The 12,686-nt window shown below is 30.8% G+C and overlaps 1 protein-coding gene across 1 annotated transcript in view; it reads left to right on the top strand.

The window, feature by feature from the left end:
* Positions 1-1,498: 1,498 nt before the first annotated feature.
* The window catches only part of LOC108913055 (multidrug resistance-associated protein 4), a 73,010-nt gene continuing 61,822 nt past the window's right edge, over positions 1,499-12,686 (top strand). The window contains exon 1 of the mRNA XM_023455190.1: positions 1,499-1,677. The gene's annotated coding sequence lies outside the window, so the exon portion shown is untranslated. The remainder of the gene's footprint in view (positions 1,678-12,686) is intronic.

The following is a 12,686-nucleotide window of genomic DNA, read 5'->3' as shown; positions in this document are numbered from 1 at the left end:
TGGCTACTACACTGCAAAAAAATTTCACTCAAATTTCATCCAATTTCACTCAATATTCTATCAGTTTCTGTCCACGCCCCGATTGAGTGAAATTTTCACTCTATTAATATGAGTACACCTGAGTGAATCTATTGCATCAGAAATGAGTGAGTTTTACTCAAATCCGAATTACTGCTAAGTATCAATTGAGTCAAAACTGTCAAAAGACGGCAGTGATGCAATGAGAAAAGCTGATTTTCAAATGAGCACGGAATTCATTGTTAGTGTATGTCTTACAGCAAAATATTTAGCACTTCTGCAACCGGTCGTAAATGCCCTACAGTCAAAAAATATGCATTTACTTCAATATTGAAACCATAGGAAATGAATCAGAGATATTATGAAAAAACATTGTGGACATGCCGATGTTGAAAACCAAACTGTTGTGGCAGAAGATGAAACACTTGCCGAAGATCTTGACAGAGATTTCAATATACCAAGCGTTACGACTCGCCAAAAACATCTGGCAAATCCACCAGCACAGACTTACGGTGAATTATACAGAAGATCACTAATTATTCTGTACATTGATTCATTAATAATACCTTTGGAGTAGCATTTGTCTGAGGAGAACTTGCCTGCATGCTCATTGGTAAAGTTGCACCTTTACATAATGATACGACATACAAAGATTTAAGAAGAATTAATGTTTTTGTAGCTACTGCAATTTAAAGAACTTCTCTGGTGAAGCAGAACTTTGGTACAACCTATGGAAAGGAAAAAATGTGCCAAAGGCTTATAGAAAGGAAATAGATAGAACTAGCAATTATTTTACCTAACTATAAAACCTGTACAACGTGTACTATCGAAAGATCCTTCAGCACCTTACGTAGAGTAAAAACTTGGTTACTTACGGTCGATAATGACAGAAAATTCACGAACAGTCATGATTTCATGTCTCTGTAGAAGAAAATTATCTTCCGCCATAAATAATTTTTTTCTGAAATTGATACTTCTCAGACCTCTACTAATTTCAATTCCAATCGTGAGATTTTCAAATTCTGTGAAGGTAACTACTAAGAGAGAACTGCTCCATAACAATTTTGAGGTCTAATCTCTACATATTCAGTAATTCTTAGATAATAAATTAAGAACTACGTTCCAGGTTCGAACTTTGAGGGATCGCAGACCATTTATGAAGCATTTTAAGAAAGTATTAAGTACCATTGTTTTTTTATTCCTTAAAGTTTATCCCCCTTTACCTCCAAAACAAAGGACGAAAATCTGTGCAATGCCTAATTCAAAACCTTTGTTAAGTAAATATTTGTATTTAAAATATTCTGCCTATATCCAAATTAACAGTATACCGTAATGACAGCGCGTATCGTACTATTCCGCATAGATAAAAACAAGTACTATTGCGTAGAATCATGAATTAGCGCGATTTCAATTGAATTGAATCCACCACCTCCAGCAAAACTACAGCTACAAATATTTGGTATTTTAGTCGACTCACGACAGCGCCAGTGTAAGGACATTATCAATCGAGCGGCTCTGCGCTACCTCCGTGAACGTCGGCGGGAACATAAAAGTGTTGTTCAAGTTTAAGTTGCTGCAAACATAAAAGTTATTAGCATTTTATGGACATTTGTTACAGCCGCATTTACACCTCACCTCAAGGAGATTTCAACAAGCAAGGTTAGTTGATAATGCTAAATAATAAAACGTTTTAATACATTTATATTTAATTTTGTTGCTTAACGTGTGGGTTAACTATTAGCAAAAAAGTCTTAATAACATATTTTTATTTTGGTAATTGCTGATTTATTAATTCCAAACATTCCATTGACGCTAAATATAGATTTATATAACGTTACATAATTATGTTGTTAATTATTACTCCATTTAAAATTAGCAAACTAGTAAAAGTATTTCAAAATGCCGTGTATAGAACATATATGTGCTTTACATTTTACATAGATTTTCAAGTATTTTCTTCTAAATCATAGTCTATTAATTGCGAGATGAAACAAGAGCCATAAAGTAATTGTGCGTTATCCGTCTATATAAATGTTTATCATTGAACAAATTGGCAGAAATATAACTCGAATTTGATAAAAAAGAAATTGCAAGTAAGTGCTATGATATGTCCAAATATTAAACAACTTTCAATATTATGCATAATCTTATGATTACTGATAATAATCACTAATTGCTTATAAACGTTTCACAAGTGTTGTGACAAAGATTATTATCATTTAAATCGCACTTCATGAAAAAATGTTTAACTAGTTTAAATACAAAAATTGTCGTAATGAAGTATTCCTTCTTAGTTTCAATGTCAAAATAAGTTATTTATAATTTTAAAGAAACAGAATAATGTATTCGCATTCCACCTCGTTGACTTTGTTTCTGTACCTACATATTTGACTATTTAAACTTATAAGAGAAAAAATATTTTACAGTTGGATGAAAAACTCTATTTTAAACGTTTACATTTATTTTAATTGCCTACTTTTTATGTCATCCCAAGCTTAAATAAAACTTGTTAAATTAATCTCTCGACTTAATCTCTATTCGATTATACTCCAATGACTAATACAATTTTTTTTTAATGAAATCCTCCTGCAAAACTTGATAAACTATACTATTCTTTCCGAAAACGGTTATCTAACAATTTAAGGACCTGTATCATCTATTCTTACATTCGATTTTTGTGGTACATCATCTACATTTCAAGATAAATATAAGTCAGATAGCAACAGATATGTTTCACATTTCAAGATACGTAGGTATGTGTGAGATAGCAGTAGTAGATCTAAGTTTTATACTGACAACAGTAAATTAATAATTACAACTAAGTTTGTTCAGTTGTAGCACAAAATACTAGCTCAAAAACATTATAATAATTCCAAATCTGATTTAGGTCGTCTATTATCTTCTAAATCTAAAAAACATTGCCTTTTAACATATTTTAACGGCCGAAAAATCCATTTGGGCAATTTAACGCACGTGTTGCTGAAATGTTCGCGTTCGTTGATAAATATCTGATATATTTGCCGCCTTGAATCAATATATTCGGACAACTTAAGGCATGTATGGATGAAAAGAACATCTTCCTTGACAAATGTTCGATATATTGGGTGGAAACGAATGTTTATGAATTAATTTTCTCCATAGTTACTCAAGAAATCTCATACAAGAAGCCGGAGTTTAATTTTGTCCCATAACATTCTCAGACGAGTCTGAAAAACACATACGGATCGCTGCTTTTTTACTTGTACCTCTTATTGGCAATCACATACACAAAGGCCTTGGTACTTACTCAGAAAATTAAACGCGTACGGCACTAACAAATACATATACATTGACATTTACGTACCCTTTCAATATTTATTTAACAACATTTCTTACAGTCATTTCACGCAAACATGTCTAAGGTGAATCGTAAAATCGAAGAGCTAAGTAAGATGCATGCTGATTAATTACGACGATATTGCCTTGGCGACGTTAATTATTTTTTTAATAAAATTTATTCCCGCTGCATTATCATACCATTTATTTTGCAATTTCGTATTTAAATTAAGAGGTCTCCCAATCGATAACCATTTTATTAGCTTATCTCCAGCATGCCCAATTTCCTGTTGTTAACTCAGCTGACAAACTCCATGTCTATCCTTTTCTGTCATTTTATTCGGAATGTTGATCCAACTAATTTCGTTATTGATTTTTGGTTTCCCACATCCAATTAATTTATCATTGTCCACGAAAATAAGCTATTCCATCAATCATCTTTCATTTGTACTTTATTGGAGACACTTATTTGTGAAAAATAAAAATAAAATGGTAGAAAGTAATTAATATTTAACACCCAATATAACGGCCAATAAAATTATTGTCGAGAACGGCAGTGTGGTTTTATACCCTGTTGCCAAGAGGTCGATAACATTTTAAGTACAAAGAAGAATACGTATTTCTACATTTGGCAATATTTGGTCATTTTTCTCTGGATATTATTTAGAGCTGTTTCAATGTAATTCACTGCAGAAGCTATTGGAATATATTTTAGCGAACAGCTGTTTGTGTAACACGTTTTTGAAATCTGAGATGACAGATATTTAATAAGTAACATAACCACGTTTATGTACAAAGAGCTGACTGTTTTAGAAATGTTACATATACTGAAAAATGGGTTGTATTATCAATTCTATTAATATATGCTATCAAAATAAGTTATAACCTCAAAGGATATCTACTTCAATATACTTTTTGTAACCGCTACGCTGGTTATATTTGTGGTCTAGTATGCTGAAATATCAACTCAAACTTTTCATTAGCTTTTCTAGTTTTCAGAGCTAAAAATTTTAAACTGGTTTAATCTGTGGTAAAAGGCAAATAGTTATAATAAATCTACTTACTCCAAATTTGATATGAAAATGATCACTCCGATAACTTTTTTATTTTTGACTAAGAAAAATGATTGCTATAAAAGTTCTGTAGTCCATTGAAGGCATCAAAAATTCATTGCTTACCGGATTGAAGTCTTATTCATAAACATATCAGTTCATCAAACATAATCAGTATATATCAAAGGTAAAGTTGTTTGGTACTTTGGTCACGATTTTTTTTAACTGAAAACGACCAAAAATAATAAATATCACGTAGGAGGAAAGTTTCATTTTCCATTTTCGTGGAAATAATCTTAATGGCTCGATCTACATTTTTGTAGCACCCTACATATGCCAAATATATATTAATATAAGTATAAGCTTATCAATTTTGTCCAGTCTAACTCAGGAATGATGCTTAAATACATATAATAAATTGACAATTCTATAAATATTATGGGTTAATTCTATTTTTCCACTTCCAGTTAAAGATGACCTTAAAACTCTACGAATGAGATATGCTTCTATCTATTTGTACTTTACCTGAATCATTTAGATTTAGATTATTATTAATTTACTTATCTCATGTAACTTTTCTTGGAAATTGAAGCAGAATTTATTCGAGGAACTGCAATGCAAAGTGTAAATAGAAAATTGATCTAGTTTGAGGAAACAATGTAATAATGATTATAATTGAGAATTTTTAGTTTTTAGTATTGTTAGGATTAGATATTTCAAATTATTTGTTTAGAAACATTTACTAGATGAAATTTTAGTCAGTGCATGGGCATTATTTTTGTTTTTAATCTTTACACGAGTAAACAAAATTAATAAGAACTATAAGAAGTATGCAAAGCTATAAAAAAGTAATGGGCCAATGAAGAAGTAAGTTATGTTTCCCAATAGAATTTTATGATGCTAATTGTCCTTGCAATAAATACAATAAAATTAATTTTAATGGGTTACTATTTGTTTTAAAACACATCTTTAGTGTGAAAAATTTTATCTCTATGGCATAGTATCAAGTTAACGAGGTCGTTAACCTTTGATACCCGCAAATACCAAATAGATATTCGCAGTACACATGGTACAGTAAAGATATTGTATAGTTAAGTTTCTGCTATACAAATCAGCATAGTGAAATAGGTCGTCAAGATGAAATAAATAACTCTGTAACAAGTTTCGCTTTTCGCTTCTGTGAAGTGCGATACGAATATATAAGTGTAACATCGACATTGCAGAAAAATTGAGGAACTGATTTTTTTCTCAAAACAAATAAAGAAAATTAAATTTTTTCTAAAATGATTCAAGGTTCTATGATCCATTAAATGTAAATTACTAGAACTAATGGTTAGTAGCCATTACAGGGAAACGGAAAAAACAAATACTAAACTGCAAGGAATAGGAGACCTTTAGAGCATGATAAATATTTGACATAAACTTTCATCTTGGCAAATTCGTACTACCTAAGGGTAGTGAATGCAAAGAAATTATTAGCGGAATTTACTCAATTTTCCTCCTCTTCAAGTGACGTAAAGTAATATGATTTGACAGTGATTTGATCAAGTCTGTTACTCATTTTATTGGCGCTGCCATAGAAGACAAGATACTCCCCATATTTATATTTATATATGACATTCTTGCCTCTATAAAGCCGTTCTACTAATTTCAATATTTCTTCCCCAAAAATCAAAATCATCTGTTTTTTTGTTGATTATTAATTTTCTTAATAAATATAGCAAATTCACACAAAAGGAATTAAAACATGTTGGTAATGATTGAAAGTATCATCTGATCCGTAACACCTTATGGCATTATATCTTTTAAAAGAGGAGGCATTTGGAAAAACTTTTTTGATGGAAGTTGTTGAGAAAAAGAAGACTTTTATATGATGTAAACAATTTTAGTAAAATTGGAAAAAATAAATAAATTCCAGGTCTTTGGGCGGTAAACAAAGCAAGATAGAATTTTAAGTCAACGATTATACCTACCCATCATGCCATAAACATCCTCCTTGCGGTTTCCTATTTGCTTTGCGTTTTCCTATTATGGCGGTCAGCCATCTAAAGTGTTTATATCGTCAAGTAAAAAGTTATTTGATATTGAGAGACATCAGTAGCCTATCCAAATCTGTAAAAAAATGTATTCAATGTCAGGCACTTATGACAGTTGAAATAGCATATATATTTCCTAATTCCAACAGCACTGGATAGATTTTGGTCAAATTTTATACATATATCGGTAACTGTTATGGGGGAATTACAGGGTACAGGGTAATTCTCATAATTCCACAATTCACATCCTACTCACCTTATTTTTTTACCTCTCAAGAAAGAAATGAGAATGACCAAAGCTGTAGTAATGGTATTGTATTGTCATATCAATGAAATATATTGTAACGAATTGGAAATGTACACAAAGAATCACGAATGAAAAGTTACCTGACCGAACTTTGGATCATAAATAAAAATTAATTATTAATATAGCAAACAATAAAATAGTATAAAATTGTTAATATAAAGATTCTGAATATAAAATAAGTAACAATTAAGAATATCACATAGTATAAAATTGATAATTTTAATTTAATTCACAAATACAAAAAAAATTCTAAAAAAATGCATGACATCGACACTTGTTAACACTCGGTACAGTGAGAAAACAGAATTTAAACCTAGAGTGACGTATATCAAATAAAAGCCCAACATCCATAGATGAATCTGGTATGCATATTTTGGAAGACGAGTAACTGTATAGAAGATATCTTAATTGAACTTAAGTCATATATGAAATTTTTTCATCAAATGTCAAAACTAAAGTTGGCTTTACAAGTACCTGAAAATGACCTAGAAAAAGAACATAAAACAAGGAATATTTTAATAATTAGTAATAAATTTGTATGTTAAAAATAAAAGGATATTTGTAACAAATGTATTAGTTATAAGAAGTGCAATGAAAAATGTTGTTAAAAACACGACATCCAAGGACTAGAATTCTGTGAAGGGGCCTTAAGAAAAATTAAGACCAGAAAAATCCAGAAAGAAGGAGAAACAAAAATTTATTGATGAGTTACGGCTTGGGTTTTGTAAAAACTAGAAAGGAGAGAAGCAGCTCCAATAAATTTTAAATAAGTTCAAGAAATACAGTCAAGGAAGTAAATTAAACTCACCAGCAAGGTAGAAATTTGTTTGTTCTCAAAATCCAGAGAAAGAAAATTTGACATCGAAGAAAAAATTTCCGTAACCAATATAAAGCAGTTTCCAGAGAGGTTTCCAGTGGCACCACAAATGGTATACAGAACGTCTACATAATTTCCAACAAGGAAAGATGCAAGTAGCAGATAACAAGTACCTAAAATTGAAAAATAAAGTGCACTATAATAAAACTGATAGCTATAACCCAAAAATAATACATTACTAATGCATTAAACCTTAGAAAAAGGATAAATAATAACAGGACTTACCTGAACAAAATTGAATACAAGCCATTTACTCATAGTTTTAAAAAACTCCAAAAATTTGATGAGCTCAAACAAAGTTATAAAAAGGACAGCCATTTTAATTTCAAGATCAAATTCAGTTTGTAAATAATAAGAAAGTATGCATTTTACGATAGGCAAAACACAATACACGGACAAGTGATTAAAGTAGAATAAATAACACTAATTACAAATATAGTAAATATTAAAAAAACACAGTCCTTGTATTGTATAAAACTGTAGTAGAATAGAAAAGGTATAAAAATAAATAAAATATTCTTTATTATTGTTAAAACAAAAAAATTTAGTATCTAGAGAAGCCATTCACAATTTTAATTCAACAAGTTGAAGTTTTGTTTTTTGAAAAATCCAACTAAAAATTTAAATAAATATTGTATTAACAGTTAAAAACTCTATTTATTCTGGCGTGCTGCATTGAACTAGTTTATGTATGAAAGATATAGAACCGACTCCTGAGATCTTAAATAAAACAACCATCTGAGTAACAGCTAGCAAGGGATAAAAAAAAAGTACAAGGTAAAACAAGGTTTGTATTGAACAATCTACAGTTAATCAAAACAAAAATAAAAAAATTAATAAAGAAAATTTTATTACTGAAACAAAAAACAAAATAACGCAACACACAATACATAACACAAAATAGGCAAAATTAATTATTTTCATATCATACATACCTAGAGAAAAATCGAAATAATATTTTCTTATCATTATATATAAAAAACAATTGATTCCTGTGTTTTGAAGATAAACCAAACTTATGTTTTTTTTTTAATCGAATAGTATATTTGGAATCATCTCCTTTTTCTGATTACAGTAATATATGCATGTCATGTATTTGCTTTTACAATTTGCACAACATTTTGGTTTATTTACTTTTTCTCCATTTTTACTAAGCAGATCTTTAAATACTTATTATGAAAAAGGTATAGTATACTATACCATAAAAGGTATTATGATCCGCAAAACCAATTTGATCTCTTCTTTCTATGAAGGATTCTGAAAGATAAGGTAAAGAAAGAAAGAAGAGGTAAAGTTTTGTGACCTAAAAGAAAAAATATTTAAAGAAGAATATCAATAACAAGGCATTAAAAAATGGCTTGCTTGGAATACATATATGTCCTTTTTCTCCCAGCACAGTAAAACAACGTGCTTTCTTGGTTTTGGTATCCGGAATAGTTATATTTAAGGCGGATTTCACATCCTGAACATTATCAATTGTTAAATTGACTAATTCATCAGAACGGCATGCGCCTGCAACTCCCAATATTAGTACGATCTATAAAGAAGCTTTTTAAAAATTTTATTCTTTTATTTTTACCTTCATCATCAAATATAAATTATCAGGTACACTATTCAAAAAGCAATCAACTTGGTAATTACATATCCCTCATTTTGTCTCTTGAGTAAGGCACTTAACTTCCATATTTGATTATATCAATTATCTTCTCTATATCCAACGTTGACCGCAACAGTGAATATTGTGACCAAAGCATTGATGGCTTCATTTTACCTATTTGATAAGTTTGAGAAATACACCATCAATACATCTTCTAAATTCAACTTAACCCCTTTTTCTTTGTACCAATCCATAAAACGTTGGTAGACACTTTCATAAATTTATCGAGATTTCTTTGAGAGAAGATTTACAGAAACCTCTTTAGCACACTCCAGTATCTCCTCAGGTACACCTAAATCTTCATTACCTCCATTTTTACAGAGTTTTCAGCAAATTGAACCACAAACAATCACAAATGAACTCAATTAGCAATATGGCGACTAATATTTGACAAAGTATCCGTAGCTACATCAATACATCCTACTTACCTACTTTGCTTTATTATCCTTTGGTTTGAATAATTTCAAAGCACAAATTAATTTTTTAAGAGATAATTTAAGGTTTGGTTTAGTAAATTTAACGGCAGAAAAGATGCCTACGAAATGGTTCCTTGGCAATCTTGACTATGTACAGGATCACTACAAACCAAAATATTGTGTAAACTATCAAAGCAAACATATAACGTGTAGGTAATCATAAAAATAGAATTAAAAAAAAAACAAAATTTTGTTCATATCTTTTAAGTACATCAATTGACCTTTTGTATATTGCTTTGAAATCACAACAATATTTCCTAAAACTTTCATCACCATTTTTTCCTAGATAGAAAGGCAACAAAGATGAGGAGGTAGAATGTTACGTGAAAGATTATGCACAAAACGTGAAGTGGATATCTTCATTGATGCGAGTAAATTATCAAACGTTCATAATTTACTTTCGTTTTTTTTGTATGTATATTGATAAAATGAATCAAACCTGAAAGTGTGTCGCGACTTTATTGTCACACCCTGTGTGTAACTGCTAAGCAATACCAAAACTTGTAAGGTCATCTTATTATTATCTGTTGCATGAATAATGTACCTACCTCATTGACTATTCAATTTAAAATTATTTATGGATCCGCCGTGCATAGGTTCCGAATACGCAAATTAGAAACACAAGACTTTTTAGAACAAGACAGAATAATCCAAGAATAAATTTTCAGTTTTGTATGCAATACCACGATTCATTAAAAATAACCTTGGCAGTACATTTGCAAATGTAATACTGATGAAATATCACAGTACTCTTATTAGATTCGTCTGGGAGATACTTGAGGAATTAAGATGATTATAAATGATTCATGTTTACCTTCGTAACATTATGTAACGGCACAATTCAGAGTACCAACATAAACTATTGTTAGTTCAATACGAAATAAATGACTAAATTAATAAATTCAGCAACAGCTGAAAACCACTTTTTACATACCTTCACCTAACTTGGTTGCTTGGTACAAATTTATTAACAAAAAAAAAAAAATAAAACTACAAAACTACTTTGTGTTTTGGTTGATTGTAGGTACGTTTTTAAGTATTGATATGTTGGCGTTTTCGACGATACGACGAATGTCAGTGTGTGGATTTTCAGTGACAGCTAAACATAACATTTTGCCTATCATTTTCTATCACTGTCGTTGGCCTTCTAGATCTAGACAGATTTCTAACATGGCCAACGTCTTCAAATTTGGGTACTAATCTGTATACTGTAGACGGAGGTATTGGTTGTTCTGGATACTTGGCATTGAATAATTGACATACTTCATCATAACTACGGATCCTATCTCCGTATCCAACCATAATTAGGATTTCAGTTCTTTGTTTCTCATTTAAACACAACACCATCGTAATGTAAAGTTATGGTATTTGTAACTGTCACAATGATATGACTCACTATTGCATTCGCTAAATGTCGTCTTCAGAACAATGCCTACATAGCCACCGGGATCGGGTGTACCTACCCAATCTACATAAAAACATGTGCCTACAATCAAGCAAAACACATTTTTTGCTATAGCACTGTTCACGAATAAGTTTGTGATACCTACTTTTGTAATTAATTCAAACCATGTTCATTCCAATCGTTGGCTTTTTTTCGCACCTGTCAAACTAAAGTAAGCCAAACCCTATATCGACGCATTTCCCTTCAAAAGAGCTGTCCATTTATGCTTAAAAAATTAGGTGGTGCTATTTAAAAAAAAATGTCGATGACGTCATAGGTTTATGAAACATAGCGCAAAAAAGGTTTAACCAACGTGACAAAACGACAATTCCTATTTACTAATTGACGTGTTTTACCGTTTTTGTGAAAACTCAACACAAAATAAAATATTAATTTTTTGCATTACTTCTGGGACGCACTGTATGTATATAAATATAAAATATATACAGAAATAGATACCCAGCAACGTCTAAACTGTAGGAGATATTTTATAATTCTTTTTATATAGATTTGGGTAGACAGCGGATCATAGATAAAAATTAATTATTTTGCTTCACCACCTTTTATGAAAGTAAATGCCAGTGCGTGCAAAAGTTATTTTGATTTCACTTAGGCTCAGGTGATACAATAATCCTAACTTTATTATAATTTTTAAGTTTTAACCGTGAAGTGTAGGTACATACAAAAAAAAATAGTACACAAAAGCATAAATTGAAAACGTCTATCGTCTATCGAAATCTGCAATATCAAGTAACTTTTTCTACAGTTGAAACCTTCAGATTTCTCCTAAATCTGTTGTCACTGGTTTTTTGTCAAAATTTAACATGAAGTTAGCTACCACTAGAAAATTCTACTGTAATGTACTGTACTTCGTAATACTTAGGGAATCTAAAAAGAGTTAATCCTTCACCAGTTTTGGATGAAAAACCGCGAAAAGCACAATAATCAGAGATTTTACTGATTTCAAATTTATTCTAACTGACAGCAACTCAACCCAATCCGCGCATGCGCGTACGAAAACTGTTCACGCAGAAAGCCTTGCTGTCTCGTTGGTATAGTGTTTTATAGTGTTCTCTGGCCAAATTTGAAGTCTATGCCTTCAATGGTTTTTGAATACAAAAAATCAACACAAATACTAAATTTAACTTCCAATGTTTCAAAGATCATAGAGCATTTGAGAATCATATTAGGAAAAAATGTTACTCTTGTTTTTTCCTTGTTTTGACGAGACGACTTAGCTCTGGAAGAACGGTGTTGAATTAATATAGACCAGGCAATAAAGAGAAAAATATCTAGATTTTCGCGGCCCGGTCCGATTTTAATGCGGTTTTTTGCATTTTGTTCAGAAAGACCGTCGGAAAAAAGTCCCGCCTTTTTTATTATCCGGAAGTGGCGGAAATGCATCGCGGGTGCATAAAGTGCATCTAGAAGTGCATCGCATCCGAGAAACTTGCCAAAGTGCACGAAATACCGCAAAAATTGGTACTCGGGGGTTTTGGGGGGC

This window comes from Anoplophora glabripennis, unplaced genomic scaffold (assembly GCF_000390285.2).
Source record: "Anoplophora glabripennis isolate ALB-LARVAE unplaced genomic scaffold, Agla_2.0 scaffold574, whole genome shotgun sequence".
NCBI lineage: Eukaryota > Metazoa > Arthropoda > Insecta > Coleoptera > Cerambycidae > Anoplophora > Anoplophora glabripennis.
This window is presented reverse-complemented; position numbering and strand designations above follow the sequence as displayed.